Raw genomic sequence first — 17,844 nt, 5'->3', positions numbered from 1 at the left:
ACTCCCCAATAATCACTGTAAATACTGACACACTCCCCAGTAATCACTGTCAATGCAGAGACACTCCCCAATAATCACTGAAAATACTGACACAGTCCCCAATAATCACTGGAAATACTGACACTCCCCAATAATCACTGTAAATACTGACACACTCCCCAATAATCACTGTAAATACTGACACTCCCCAATAATCACTGTAAATACTGACACTCCCCAATAATCACTGTAAATGCTGACACTCCCCAATAATCACTGTAAATACAGACACTCCCCAATAATCACTGTAAATACTGAGACACTCCCCAATAATCACTGTAAATACTGACGCACTCCCCAATAATCACTGTAAATACTGACACACTCCCCAATGATCACTGTAAATACTGAGACACTCCCCAATAATCACTGTAAATACTGACACACTCCCCAATAATCACTGTAAATACTGACACTCCCCAATAATCACTGTAAATACAGACACTCCCCAATAATCACTGTAAATACAGACACTCCCCAATAATCACTGTAAATACTGACACACTCCCCAAAAATCACTGTAAATATTGACACTCCCCAATAATCACTGTAAATACTGACGCTCCCCAATAATCACTGTAAATACTGACACACTCCCCAGTTATCACTGTCAATACAGAGACACTCCCCAATAATCACTGTAAATACTGACACACTCCCCATAATCACTGTAAATACTGAGACTCCCCAATAATCACTGTAAATACTGACACACTCCCCAATAATCACTGGAAATACTGACACTCCCCAATAATCACTGTAAATACTGACACACTCCCGAATAATCACTGTAAATGCTGACACTCCCCAATAATCACTGTAAATACAGACACTCCCCAATAATCACTGTAAATACCGAGATACTCCCCAATAATCACTGTAAATACTGACGCACTCCCCAATAATCACTGGAAATACTGACTCATTCCCCAATAATCACTGTAAATACTGACACACTCCCCAATAATCACTGTAAATACTGACACACTCCCCAATAATCACTGTAAATACTGACACACTCCCCAATAATCACTGTAAATACTGACACACTCCCCAATAATCACTGTAAATACTGAGACACTCCCCAGTAATCAGTGTAAATACTGACACACTCCCCAATAATCACTGTAAATACTGACACTCCCCAATAATCACTGTAAATACTGAGACACTCCCCAACAATCACTGTAAATACTGAGACACTCCCCAATAATCACTATAAATACTGACACACTCCACAATAATCACTGTAAATACTGACTCACTCCCCAAAAATCACTGTAAATATTGACACACTCCCCAATAATCACTGTAAATACTGACACTCCCCAATAATCACTGTAAATACTGACACACTCCCCAGTAATCACTGTCAATACAGAGACACTCCCCAATAATCACTGAAAATACTGACACAGTCCCCAATAATCACTGGAAATACTGACACTCCCCAATAATCACTGTAAATACTGACACACTCCCCAATAATCACTGTAAATACTGACACTCCCCAATAATCACTGTAAATACTGACACTCCCCAATAATCACTGTAAATGCTGACACTCCCCAATAATCACTGTAAATACAGACACTCCCCAATAATCACTGTAAATACTGAGACACTCCCCAATAATCACTGTAAATACTGACGCACTCCCCAATAATCACTGTAAATACTGACACACTCCCCAATGATCACTGTAAATACTGAGACACTCCCCAATAATCACTGTAAATACTGACACACTCCCCAATAATCACTGTAAATACTGACACTCCCCAATAATCACTGTAAATACAGACACTCCCCAATAATCACTGTAAATACAGACACTCCCCAATAATCACTGTAAATACTGACACACTCCCCAAAAATCACTGTAAATATGGACACTCCCCAATAATCACTGTAAATACTGACGCTCCCCAATAATCACTGTAAATACTGACACACTCCCCAGTTATCACTGTCAATACAGAGACACTCCCCAATAATCACTGTAAATACTGACACACTCCCCATAATCACTGTAAATACTCAGACTCCCCAATAATCACTGTAAATACTGACACACTCCCCAATAATCACTGGAAATACTGACACTCCCCAATAATCACTGTAAATACTGACACACTCCCGAATAATCACTGTAAATGCTGACACTCCCCAATAATCACTGTAAATACAGACACTCCCCAATAATCACTGTAAATACCGAGATACTCCCCAATAATCACTGTAAATACTGACGCACTCCCCAATAATCACTGTAAATACTGACACACTCCCCAATGATCACTGTAAATACTGAGACACTCCCCAATAATCACTGTAAATACTGACACACTCCCCAATAATCACTGTAAATACTGACACTCCCCAATAATCACTGTAAATACAGACACTCCCCAATAATCACTGTAAATACTGACACACTCCCCAATAATCACTGGAAATACTGAGACACTCCCCAATAATCATTGTAAATACTGACACACTCCCCAATAATCACTGTAAATACAGACACTCCCCAATAATCACTGTAAATACAGACACTCCCCAATAATCACTGTAAATACTGACGCACTCCCCAATAATCACTGTAAATACAGACACTCCCCAATAATCACTGTAAATACTGACGCACTCCCCAGTAATCACTGTAAATACTGACACACTCCCCAATAATCACTGTAAATACTGAGACACTCCCCAATAATCATTGTAAATACTGACACACTCCCCAATAATCACTGTAAATACAGACACTCCCAAATAATCACTGTAAATACAGACACTCCCCAATAATCACTGTAAATACTGACGCACTCCCCAATAATCACTATAAATACTGACATTCCCCAATAATCACTGTAAATACTGACACACTCCCCAATTATCACTGTAAATACTGAGACACTCCCCAATAATCACTGTAAATACTGACACACTCCCCAATAATCACCGTAAATACTGACACTCCCCAGAAATCACTGTAAATACTGAGACACTCCCCAATAATCACTGTAAATACTGACAATCCCCAATAATCACTATAAATACTGAGACACTCCCCAATAATCACTGTAAATACTGACACACGCCCCAATAATCACTGTAAATACAGACACTCCCCAATAATCACTGTAAATACAGACACTCCCCAATAATCACTGTAAATACTGACACACTCCCCAATAATCACTGTAAATACTGAGACACTCCCCAATAATCATTGTAAATACTGACACACTCCTCAATAATCACTGTAAATACAGACACTCCCCAATAATCACTGTAAATACAGACACTCTCCAATAATCACTGTAAATACTGACGCACTCCCCAATAATCACTGTAAATACTGACACTCCCCATTAATCACTGTAAATACTGACGCACTCCCCAGTAATCACTGTAAATACTGACACACTCCCCAATAATCACTGAAAATACTGACACTCCCCAATATTCACTGTAAATACTGACACACTCCCCAAAAATCACTGTAAATATTGACACTCCCCAATAATCACTGTAAATACTGACGCTCCCCAATAATCACTGTAAATACTGACACACTCCCCAGTTATCACTGTCAATACAGAGACACTCCCCAACAATCACTGTAAATACTGACACACTCCCCATAATCACTGTAAATACTGAGACTCCCCAATAATCACTGTAAATACTGACACACTCCCCAATAATCACTGGAAATACTGACACTCCCCAATAATCACTGTGAATACTGACACACTCCCGAATAATCACTGTAAATGCTGACACTCCCCAATAATCACTGTAAATACAGACACTCCCCAATAATCACTGTAAATACCGAGACACTCCCCAATAATCACTGTAAATACTGACGCACTCCCCAATAATCACTGTAAATACTGACACACTCCCCAATGATCACTGTAAATACTGAGACACTCCCCAATAATCACTGTAAATACTGACACACTCCCCTATAATCACTGTAAATACTGACACTCCCCAATAATCACTGTAAATACAGACACTCCCCAATAATCACTGTAAATACAGACACTCCCCAATAATCACTGTAAATACTGACACACTCCCCAATAATCACTGGAAATACTGAGACACTCCCCAATAATCATTGTAAATACTGACACACTCCCCAATAATCACTGTAAATACAGACACTCCCCAATAATCACTGTAAATACAGACACTCCCCAATCATCACTGTAAATACTGACGCACTCCCCAATAATCACTGTAAATACTGACACTCCCCAATAATCACTGTAAATACTGACGCACTCCCCAGTAATCACTGTAAATACTGACACACTCCCCAATGATCACTGTAAATACTGAGACACTCCCCAATAATCACTGTAAATATTGACACACTCCCCAATAATCACTGTAAATACTGACACTCCCCAATAATCACTGAAAATAACGACACACTCCCCATAATCACTGTGAATACTGAGACTCCCCAACAATCATTGAAAATACTGACACTCCCCAATATTCACTGTGAATACTGACACACTCCCCAATAATCACTGTAAATACTGACACTCCCCAATAATCACTGTAAATACTGACACTCCCCAATAATCACAGTAAATACTGACACACTCCCCAGTAATCACTGTCAATACAGAGACACACCCCAATAATCACTGTAAATACTGACACACTCCCCATAATCACTGTAAATACTGAGACTCCCCAATAATCACTGTAAACACTGACACACTCCCCAATAATCACTGGAAATACTGACACTCCCCAATAATCACTGTAAATACTGACGCACTCCCCAATAATCACTGTAAATACTGACACTCCCCAATAATCACTGTAAATACTGACACACTCCCCAATAATCACTGTAAATACTGACACACTCCCCAATAATCACTGTAAATACTGACACTCCCCAATAATCGCTGTAAATACTGACACACTCCCCAATAATCACCGTAAATACTGACACTCCCCAGTAATCACTGTAAATACTGAGACACTCCCCAATAATCACTATAAATACTGAGACACTCCCCAATAATCACTGTAAATACTGACACTCCCCAATAATCACTGGAAATACTGACACTCCCCAATAATCACTGTAAATACTGACACACTCCCCAATAATCACTGTAAATACTGCCACTCCCCAATAATCACTGTAAATACTGACACTCCCCAATAATCACTGTAAATGCTGACACTCCCCAATAATCACTGTAAATACAGACACTCCCCAATAATCACTGTAAATACTGAGACACTCCCCAATAATCACTGTAAATACTGACGCACTCCCCAATAATCACTGTAAATACTGACACACTCCCCAATGATCACTGTAAATACTGACACACTCCCCAATAATCACTGTAAATACTGACACACTCCCCAATAATCACTGTAAATACTGACACTCCACAATAATCACTGTAAATACAGACACTCCCCAATAATCACTGTAAATACAGACACTCCCCAATTATCACTGTAAATACTGACACACTCCCCAATAATCACTGTAAATACTGAGACACTCCCCAATAATCATTGTAAATACTGACACACTCCCCAATAATCACTGTAAATACAGACCCTCCCCAATAATCACTGTAAATGCTGACACTCCCCAATAATCACTGTAAATACTGACGCACTCCCCAGTAATCACTGTAAATACTGACACACTCCCCAATAATCACTGGAAATACTGAGACACTCCCCAATAATCATTGTCAATACTGACACACTCCCCAATAATCACTGTAAATACAGACACTCCCCAATAATCACTGTAAATACAGACACTCCCCAATAATCACTGTAAATACTGACGCACTCCCCAATAATCACTGTAAATACTGACACTCCCCAATAATCACTGTAAATACTGACACACTCCCCAATAATCACTGTAAATACTGACACACTCCCCAATAATCACTGTAAATACTGACACTCCCCAATAATCGCTGTAAATACTGACACACTCCCCAATAATCACCGTAAATACTGACACTCCCCAGTAATCACTGTAAATACTGAGACACTCCCCAATAATCACTATAAATACTGAGACACTCCCCAATAATCACTGTAAATACTGACACTCCCCAATAATCACTGTAAATACTGACACTCCCCAATAATCACTGTAAATACTGACACACTCCCCAATAATCACTGTAAATACTGAGACACTCCCCAATAATCATTGTAAATACTGACACACTCCCCAATAATCACTGTAAATACAGACACTCCCCAAAAATCACTGTAAATACAGACACTCCCCAATAATCACTGAAAATACTGACGCACTCCCCAATAATCACTGTAAATACTGACACTCCCCAATAATCACTATAAATACTAAAACACTCCCCAATAATCACTGTAAATACTGACACACGCCCCAATAATCACTGTAAATACTGACGCACTCCCCAGTAATCACTGTAAATACTGACACACTCCCCAATAATCACTGTAAATACTGAGACACTCCCCAATAATCATTGTAAATACTGACACACTCCCCAATAATCACTGTAAATACATACACTCCCCAATCATCACTGTAAATACAGACACTCCCCAATAATCACAGTAAATACTGACGCACTCCCCAATAATCACTATAAATACTGACACTCCCCAATAATCACTGTAAATACTGACACACTCCCCAATAATCACTGTAAATACTGAGACACTCCCCAATAATCACTGTAAATACTGACACACTCCCCAGTAATCACCGTAAATACTGACACTCCCCAGTAATCACTGTAAATACTGAGACACTCCCCAATAATCACTGTAAATACTGACACTCCCGAATAATCACTATAAATACTGAGACACCCCCCAATAATCACTGTAAATACTGACACACGCCCCAATAATCACTGTAAATACTGACACACGCCCCAATAATCACCGTAAATACTGACACTCCCCAATAATCACTGTAAATACTGACACACGCCCCAATAATCACTGTAAATACTGACACACTCCCCAATAATCACTGGAAATACTGACTCATTCCCCAATAATCACTGTAAATACTGACACACTCCCCAATAATCACTGTAAATACTGACACACTCCCCAATAATCACTGTAAATACTGACACACTCCCCAATAATCACTGTAAATACTGACACACTCCCCAATAATCACTGTAAATACTGAGACACTCCCCAGTAATCAGTGTAAATACTGACACACTCCCCAATAATCACTGTAAATACTGACACTCCCCAATAATCACTGTAAATACTGAGACACTCCCCAACAATCACTGTAAATACTGAGACACTCCCCAATAATCACTATAAATACTGACACACTCCACAATAATCACTGTAAATACTGACTCACTCCCCAAAAATCACTGTAAATATTGACACACTCCCCAATAATCACTGTAAATACTGACACTCCCCAATAATCACTGTAAATACTGACACACTCCCCAGTAATCACTGTCAATACAGAGACACTCCCCAATAATCACTGAAAATACTGACACAGTCCCCAATAATCACTGGAAATACTGACACTCCCCAATAATCACTGTAAATACTGACACACTCCCCAATAATCACTGTAAATACTGACACTCCCCAATAATCACTGTAAATACTGACACTCCCCAATAATCACTGTAAATGCTGACACTCCCCAATAATCACTGTAAATACAGACACTCCCCAATAATCACTGTAAATACTGAGACACTCCCCAATAATCACTGTAAATACTGACGCACTCCCCAATAATCACTGTAAATACTGACACACTCCCCAATGATCACTGTAAATACTGAGACACTCCCCAATAATCACTGTAAATACTGACACACTCCCCAATAATCACTGTAAATACTGACACTCCCCAATAATCACTGTAAATACAGACACTCCCCAATAATCACTGTAAATACAGACACTCCCCAATAATCACTGTAAATACTGACACACTCCCCAAAAATCACTGTAAATATTGACACTCCCCAATAATCACTGTAAATACTGACGCTCCCCAATAATCACTGTAAATACTGACACACTCCCCAGTTATCACTGTCAATACAGAGACACTCCCCAATAATCACTGTAAATACTGACACACTCCCCATAATCACTGTAAATACTGAGACTCCCCAATAATCACTGTAAATACTGACACACTCCCCAATAATCACTGGAAATACTGACACTCCCCAATAATCACTGTAAATACTGACACACTCCCGAATAATCACTGTAAATGCTGACACTCCCCAATAATCACTGTAAATACAGACACTCCCCAATAATCACTGTAAATACCGAGATACTCCCCAATAATCACTGTAAATACTGACGCACTCCCCAATAATCACTGTAAATACTGACACACTCCCCAATGATCACTGTAAATACTGAGACACTCCCCAATAATCACTGTAAATACTGACACACTCCCCAATAATCACTGTAAATACTGACACTCCCCAATAATCACTGTAAATACAGACACTCCCCAATAATCACTGTAAATACTGACACACTCCCCAATAATCACTGGAAATACTGAGACACTCCCCAATAATCATTGTAAATACTGACACACTCCCCAATAATCTCTGTAAATACAGACACTCCCCAATAATCACTGTAAATACAGACACTCCCCAATAATCACTGTAAATACTGACGCACTCCCCAATAATCACTGTAAATACAGACACTCCCCAATAATCACTGTAAATACTGACGCACTCCCCAGTAATCACTGTAAATACTGACACACTCCCCAATAATCACTGTAAATACTGAGACACTCCCCAATAATCATTGTAAATACTGACACACTCCCCAATAATCACTGTAAATACAGACACTCCCAAATAATCACTGTAAATACAGACACTCCCCAATAATCACTGTAAATACTGACGCACTCCCCAATAATCACTATAAATACTGACATTCCCCAATAATCACTGTAAATACTGACACACTCCCCAATTATCACTGTAAATACTGAGACACTCCCCAATAATCACTGTAAATACTGACACACTCCCCAATAATCACCGTAAATACTGACACTCCCCAGAAATCACTGTAAATACTGAGACACTCCCCAATAATCACTGTAAATACTGACAATCCCCAATAATCACTATAAATACTGAGACACTCCCCAATAATCACTGTAAATACTGACACACGCCCCAATAATCACTGTAAATACTGACACACGCCCCAATAATCACCGTAAATACTGACACTCCCCAATAATCAGTGTAAATACTGACACACCCCAATAATCACTGTAAATACTGACACACTCCCCCATAATCACTGTAAATACTGAGACACTCCCCAATAATCACTGTAAATACTGACACACTCCCCAGTAATCACCGTAAATACTGACACTCCCCAGTAATCACTGTAAATACTGAGACACTCCCGAATAATCACTGTAAATACTGACACTCCCCAATAATCACTATAAATACTGAGACACCCCCCAATAATCACTGTAAATACTGACACACGCCCCAATAATCACTGTAAATACTGACACACGCCCCAATAATCACCGTAAATACTGACACTCCCCAATAATCACTGTAAATACTGACACACGCCCCAATAATCACTGTAAATACTGACACACTCCCCAATAATCACTGGAAATACTGACTCATTCCCCAATAATCACTGTAAATACTGACACACTCCCCAAAAATTACTGTAAATACTGAGACACTCCCCAATAATCACTGTAAATACTGACACACTCCCCAATAATCACTGTAAAAACTGACACACTCCCCAATAATCACTGTAAATACTGAGACACTCCCCAGTAATCAGTGTAAATACTGACACACTCCCCAATAATCACTGTAAATACTGACACTCCCCAATAATCACTGTAAATACTGACTCACTCCCCAAAAATCACTGTAAATATTGACACACTCCCCAATAATCACTGTAAATACTGACACTCCCCAATAATCACTGTAAATACTGACACACTCCCCATAATCACTGTAAATACTGAGACTCCCCAATAATCACTGAAAATACTGACACTCCCCAATATTCACTGTAAATACTGACACATTCCTCAATAATCACTGCAAATACTGACGCACTCCCCAATAATCACTGTAAATACTGACACTCCCCAATAATCACTGTAAATACTGACACACTCCCCAGTAATCACTGTCAATACAGAGACACTCCCCAATAATCACTGAAAATACTGACACACTCCCCAATAATCACTGGAAATACTGACACTCCCCAATAATCACTGTAAATACTGAGACACTCCCCAATAATCACTGTAAATACTGACACTCCCCAATAATCACTATAAATACTGAGACACCCCCCAATAATCACTGTAAATACTGACACACGCCCCAATAATCACTGTAAATACTGACACACGCCCCAATAATCACCGTAAATACTGACACTCCCCAATAATCACTGTAAATACTGACACACGCCCCAATAATCACTGTAAATACTGACACACTCCCCAATAATCACTGGAAATACTGACTCATTCCCCAATAATCACTGTAAATACTGACACACTGCCCAAAAATTACTGTAAATACTGAGACACTCCCCAATAATCACTGTAAATACTGACACACTCCCCAATAATCACTGTAAATACTGACACACTCCCCAATAATCACTGTAAATACTGAGACACTCCCCAGTAATCAGTGTAAATACTGACACACTCCCCAATAATCACTGTAAATACTGACACTCCCCAATAATCACTGTAAATACTGAGACACTCCCCAACAATCACTGTAAATACTGAGACACTCCCCAATAATCACTGTAAATACTGACACACTCCACAATAATCACTGTAAATACTGACTCACTCCCCAAAAATCACTGTAAATATTGACACACTCCCCAATAATCACTGTAAATACTGACGCACTCCCCAATAATCACTGTAAATACAGACACTCCCCAATAATCACTGTAAATACTGACGCACTCCCCAGTAATCACTGTAAATACTGACACACTCCCCAATAATCACTGTAAATACTGAGACACTCCCCAATAATCATTGTAAATACTGACACACTCCCCAATAATCACTGTAAATACAGACACTCCCAAATAATCACTGTAAATACAGACACTCCCCAATAATCACTGTAAATACTGACGCACTCCCCAATAATCACTATAAATACTGACATTCCCCAATAATCACTGTAAATACTGACACACTCCCCAATTATCACTGTAAATACTGAGACACTCCCCAATAATCACTGTAAATACTGACACACTCCCCAATAATCACCGTAAATACTGACACTCCCCAGAAATCACTGTAAATACTGAGACACTCCCCAATAATCACTGTAAATACTGACAATCCCCAATAATCACTATAAATACTGAGACACTCCCCAATAATCACTGTAAATACTGACACACGCCCCAATAATCACTGTAAATACAGACACTCCCCAATAATCACTGTAAATACAGACACTCCCCAATAATCACTGTAAATACTGACACACTCCCCAATAATCACTGTAAATACTGAGACACTCCCCAATAATCATTGGAAATACTGACACACTCCTCAATAATCACTGTAAATACAGACACTCCCCAATAATCACTGTAAATACAGACACTCTCCAATAATCACTGTAAATACTGACGCACTCCCCAATAATCACTGTAAATACTGACACTCCCCATTAATCACTGTAAATACTGACGCACTCCCCAGTAATCACTGTAAATACTGACACACTCCCCAATAATCACTGAAAATACTGACACTCCCCAATATTCACTGTAAATACTGACACACTCCCCAAAAATCACTGTAAATATTGACACTCCCCAATAATCACTGTAAATACTGACGCTCCCCAATAATCACTGTAAATACTGACACACTCCCCAGTTATCACTGTCAATACAGAGACACTCCCCAACAATCACTGTAAATACTGACACACTCCCCATAATCACTGTAAATACTGAGACTCCCCAATAATCACTGTAAATACTGACACACTCCCCAATAATCACTGGAAATACTGACACACTCCCCAATAATCACTGTAAATACTGACACACTCCCGAATAATCACTGTAAATGCTGACACTCCCCAATAATCACTGTAAATACAGACACTCCCCAATAATCACTGTAAATACCGAGACACTCCCCAATAATCACTGTAAATACTGACGCACTCCCCAATAATCACTGTAAATACTGACACACTCCCCAATGATCACTGTAAATACTGAGACACTCCCCAATAATCACTGTAAATACTGACACACTCCCCTATAATCACTGTAAATACTGACACTCCCCAATAATCACTGTAAATACAGACACTCCCCAATAATCACTGTAAATACAGACACTCCCCAATAATCACTGTAAATACTGACACACTCCCCAATAATCACTGGAAATACTGAGACACTCCCCAATAATCAATGTAAATACTGACACACTCCCCAATAATCACTGTAAATACAGACACTCCCCAATAATCACTGTAAATACAGACACTCCCCAATCATCACTGTAAATACTGACGCACTCCCCAATAATCACTGTAAATACTGACACTCCCCAATAATCACTGTAAATACTGACGCACTCCCCAGTAATCACTGTAAATACTGACACACTCCCCAATAATCACTGTAAATACTGCCACTCCCCAATAATCACTGTAAATACTGACACTCCCCAATAATCACTGTAAATGCTGACACTCCCCAATAATCACTGTAAATACAGACACTCCCCAATAATCACTGTAAATACTGAGACACTCCCCAATAATCACTGTAAATACTGACGCACTCCCCAATAATCACTGTAAATACTGACACACTCCCCAATGATCACTGTAAATACTGACACACTCCCCAATAATCACTGTAAATACTGACACACTCCCCAATAATCACTGTAAATACTGACACTCCACAATAATCACTGTAAATACAGACACTCCCCAATAATCACTGTAAATACAGACACTCCCCAATAATCACTGTAAATACTGACACACTCCCCAATAATCACTGTAAACACTGAGACACTCCCCAATAATCATTGTAAATACTGACACACTCCCCAATAATCACTGTAAATACAGACCCTCCCCAATAATCACTGTAAATGCTGACACTCCCCAATAATCACTGTAAATACTGACGCACTCCCCAGTAATCACTGTAAATACTGACACACTCCCCAATAATCACTGGAAATACTGAGACACTCCCCAATAATCATTGTCAATACTGACACACTCCCCAATAATCACTGTAAATACAGACACTCCCCAATAATCACTGTAAATACAGACACTCCCCAATAATCACTGTAAATACTGACGCACTCCCCAATAATCACTGTAAATACTGACACTCCCCAATAATCACTGTAAATACTGACACACTCCCCAATAATCACTGTAAATACTGACACACTCCCCAATAATCACTGGAAATACTGACACTCCCCAATAATCGCTGTAAATACTGACACACTCCCCAATAATCACCGTAAATACTGACACTCCCCAGTAATCACTGTAAATACTGAGACACTCCCCAATAATCACTATAAATACTGAGACACTCCCCAATAATCACTGTAAATACTGACACTCCCCAATAATCACTGTAAATACTGACACTCCCCAATAATCACTGTAAATACTGACACACTCCCCAATAATCACTGTAAATACTGAGACACTCCCCAATAATCATTGTAAATACTGACACACTCCCCAATAATCACTGTAAATACAGACACTCCCCAAAAATCACTGTAAATACAGACACTCCCCAATAATCACTGAAAATACTGACGCACTCCCCAATAATCACTGTAAATACTGACACTCCCCAATAATCACTATAAATACTAAAACACTCCCCAATAATCACTGTAAATACTGACACACGCCCCAATAATCACTGTAAATACTGACGCACTCCCCAGTAATCACTGTAAATACTGACACACTCCCCAATAATCACTGTAAATACTGAGACACTCCCCAATAATCATTGTAAATACTGACACACTCCCCAATAATCACTGTAAATACATACACTCCCCAATCATCACTGTAAATACAGACACTCCCCAATAATCACAGTAAATACTGACGCACTCCCCAATAATCACTATAAATACTGACACTCCCCAATAATCACTGTAAATACTGACACACTCCCCAATAATCACTGTAAATACTGAGACACTCCCCAATAATCACTGTAAATACTGACACACTCCCCAGTAATCACCGTAAATACTGACACTCCCCAGTAATCACTGTAAATACTGAGACACTCCCCAATAATCACTGTAAATACTGACACTCCCGAATAATCACTATAAATACTGAGACACCCCCCAATAATCACTGTAAATACTGACACACGCCCCAATAATCACTGTAAATACTGACACACGCCCCAATAATCACCGTAAATACTGACACTCCCCAATAATCACTGTAAATACTGACACACGCCCCAATAATCACTGTAAATACTGACACACTCCCCAATAATCACTGGAAATACTGACTCATTCCCCAATACTCACTGTAAATACTGACACACTCCCCAATAATCACTGTAAATACTGACACACTCCCCAATAATCACTGTAAATACTGACACACTCCCCAATAATCACTGTAAATACTGACACACTCCCCAATAATCACTGTAAATACTGAGACACTCCCCAGTAATCAGTGTAAATACTGACACACTCCCCAATAATCACTGTAAATACTGACACTCCCCAATAATCACTGTAAATACTGAGACACTCCCCAACAATCACTGTAAATACTGAGACACTCCCCAATAATCACTATAAATACTGACACACTCCACAATAATCACTGTAAATACTGACTCACTCCCCAAAAATCACTGTAAATATTGACACACTCCCCAATAATCACTGTAAATACTGACACTCCCCAATAATCACTGTAAATACTGACACACTCCCCAGTAATCACTGTCAATACAGAGACACTCCCCAATAATCACTGAAAATACTGACACAGTCCCCAATAATCACTGGAAATACTGACACTCCCCAATAATCACTGTAAATACTGACACACTCCCCAATAATCACTGTAAATACTGACACTCCCCAATAATCACTGTCAATACTGACACTCCCCAATAATCACTGTAAATGCTGACACTCCCCAATAATCACTGTAAATACAGACACTCCCCAATAATCACTGTAAATACTGAGACACTCCCCAATAATCACTGTAAATACTGACGCACTCCCCAATAATCACTGTAAATACTGACGCACTCCCCAATGATCACTCTAAATACTGAGACACTCCCCAATAATCACTGTAAATACTGACACACTCCCCAATAATCACTGTAAATACTGACACTCCCCAATAATCACTGTAAATACAGACACTCCCCAATAATCACTGTAAATACAGACACTCCCCAATAATCACTGTAAATACTGACACACTCCCCAATAATCACTGTAAATACTGAGACACTCCCCCATAATCATTGTAAATACTGACACACTCCTCAATAATCACTGTAAATACAGACACTCCCCAATAATCACTGTAAATACAGACACTCTCCAATAATCACTGTAAATACTGACGCACTCCCCAATAATCACTGTAAATACTGACACTCCCCATTAATCACTGTAAATACTGACGCACTCCCCAGTAATCACTGTAAATACTGACACACTCCCCAATAATCACTGTAAATACTGACACTCCCCAATAATCACTGTAAATACTGAGACACTCCCCAACAATCACTGTAAATACTGAGACACTCCCCAATAATCACTATAAATACTGACACACTCCACAATAATCACTGTAAATACTGACTCACTCCCCAAAAATCACTGTAAATATTGACACACTCCCCAATAATCACTGTAAATACTGACACTCCCCAATAATCACTGTAAATACTGACACACTCCCCAGTAATCACTGTCAATACAGAGACACTCCCCAATAATCACTGAAAATACTGACACAGTCCCCAATAATCACTGGAAATACTGACACTCCCCAATAATCACTGTAAATACTGACACACTCCCCAATAATCACTGTAAATACTGACACTCCCCAATAATCACTGTAAATGCTGACACTCCCCAATAATCACTGTAAATACAGACACTCCCCAATAATCACTGTAAATACTGACGCACTCCCCAATAATCACTGTAAATACTGACACACTCCCCAATGATCACTGTAAATACTGAGACACTCCCCAATAATCACTGTAAATACTGACACACTCCCCAATAATCACTGTAAATACTGACACTCCCCAATAATCACTGTAAATACAGACACTCCCCAATAATCACTGTAAATACAGACACTCCCCAATAATCACTGTAAATACTGACACACTCCCCAAAAATCACTGTAAATATTGACACTCCCCAATAATCACTGTAAATACTGACGCTCCCCAATAATCACTGTAAATACTGACACACTCCCCAGTTATCACTGTCAATACAGAGACACTCCCCAATAATCACTGTAAATACTGACACACTCCCCAATAATCACTGGAAATACTGACACTCCCCAATAATCACTGTAAATACTGACACACTCCCGAATAATCACTGTAAATGCTGACACTCCCCAATAATCACTGTAAATACAGACACTCCCCAATAATCACTGTAAATACCGAGATACTCCCCAATAATCACTGTAAATACTGACGCACTCCCCAAAAATCACTGTAAATACTGACACACTCCCCAATGATCACTGTAAATACTGAGACACTCCCCAATAATCATTGTAAATACTGACACACTCCCCAATAATCACTGTAAATACTGACACTCCCCAATAATCACTGTAAATACAGACACTCCCCAATAATCACTGTAAATACTGACACACTCCCCAATAATCACTGGAAATACTGAGACACTCCCCAATAATCATTGTAAATACTGACACACTCCCCAATAATCTCTGTAAATACAGACACTCCCCAATAATCACTGTAAATACAGACACTCCCCAATAATCACTGTAAATACTGACGCACTCCCCAATAATCACTGTAAATACAGACACTCCCCAATAATCACTGTAAATACTGACGCACTCCCCAGTAATCACTGTAAATACTGACACACTCCCCAATAATCACTGTAAATACTGAGACACTCCCCAATAATCATTGTAAATACTGACACACTCCCCAATAATCACTGTAAATACAGACACTCCCAAATAATCACTGTAAATACAGACACTCCCCAATAATCACTGTAAATACTGACGCACTCCCCAATAATCAGTATAAATACTGACATTCCCCAATAATCACTGTAAATACTGACACACTCCCCAATTATCACTGTAAATACTGAGACACTCCCCAATAATCACTGTAAATACTGACACACTCCCCAATAATCACCGTAAATACTGACACTCCCCAGAAATCACTGTAAATACTGAGACACTCCCCAATAATCACTGTAAATACTGACAATCCCCAATAATCACTATAGATACTGAGACACTCCCCAATAATCACTGTAAATACTGACACACGCCCCAATAATCACTGTAAATACTGACACAC

The sequence above is a fragment of the Mustelus asterias genome, chromosome 24, assembly GCF_964213995.1.
Source record: "Mustelus asterias chromosome 24, sMusAst1.hap1.1, whole genome shotgun sequence".
Classification (NCBI taxonomy): Eukaryota; Metazoa; Chordata; class Chondrichthyes; order Carcharhiniformes; family Triakidae; genus Mustelus; species Mustelus asterias.
Note: the sequence above shows the minus strand (reverse complement) of the source record.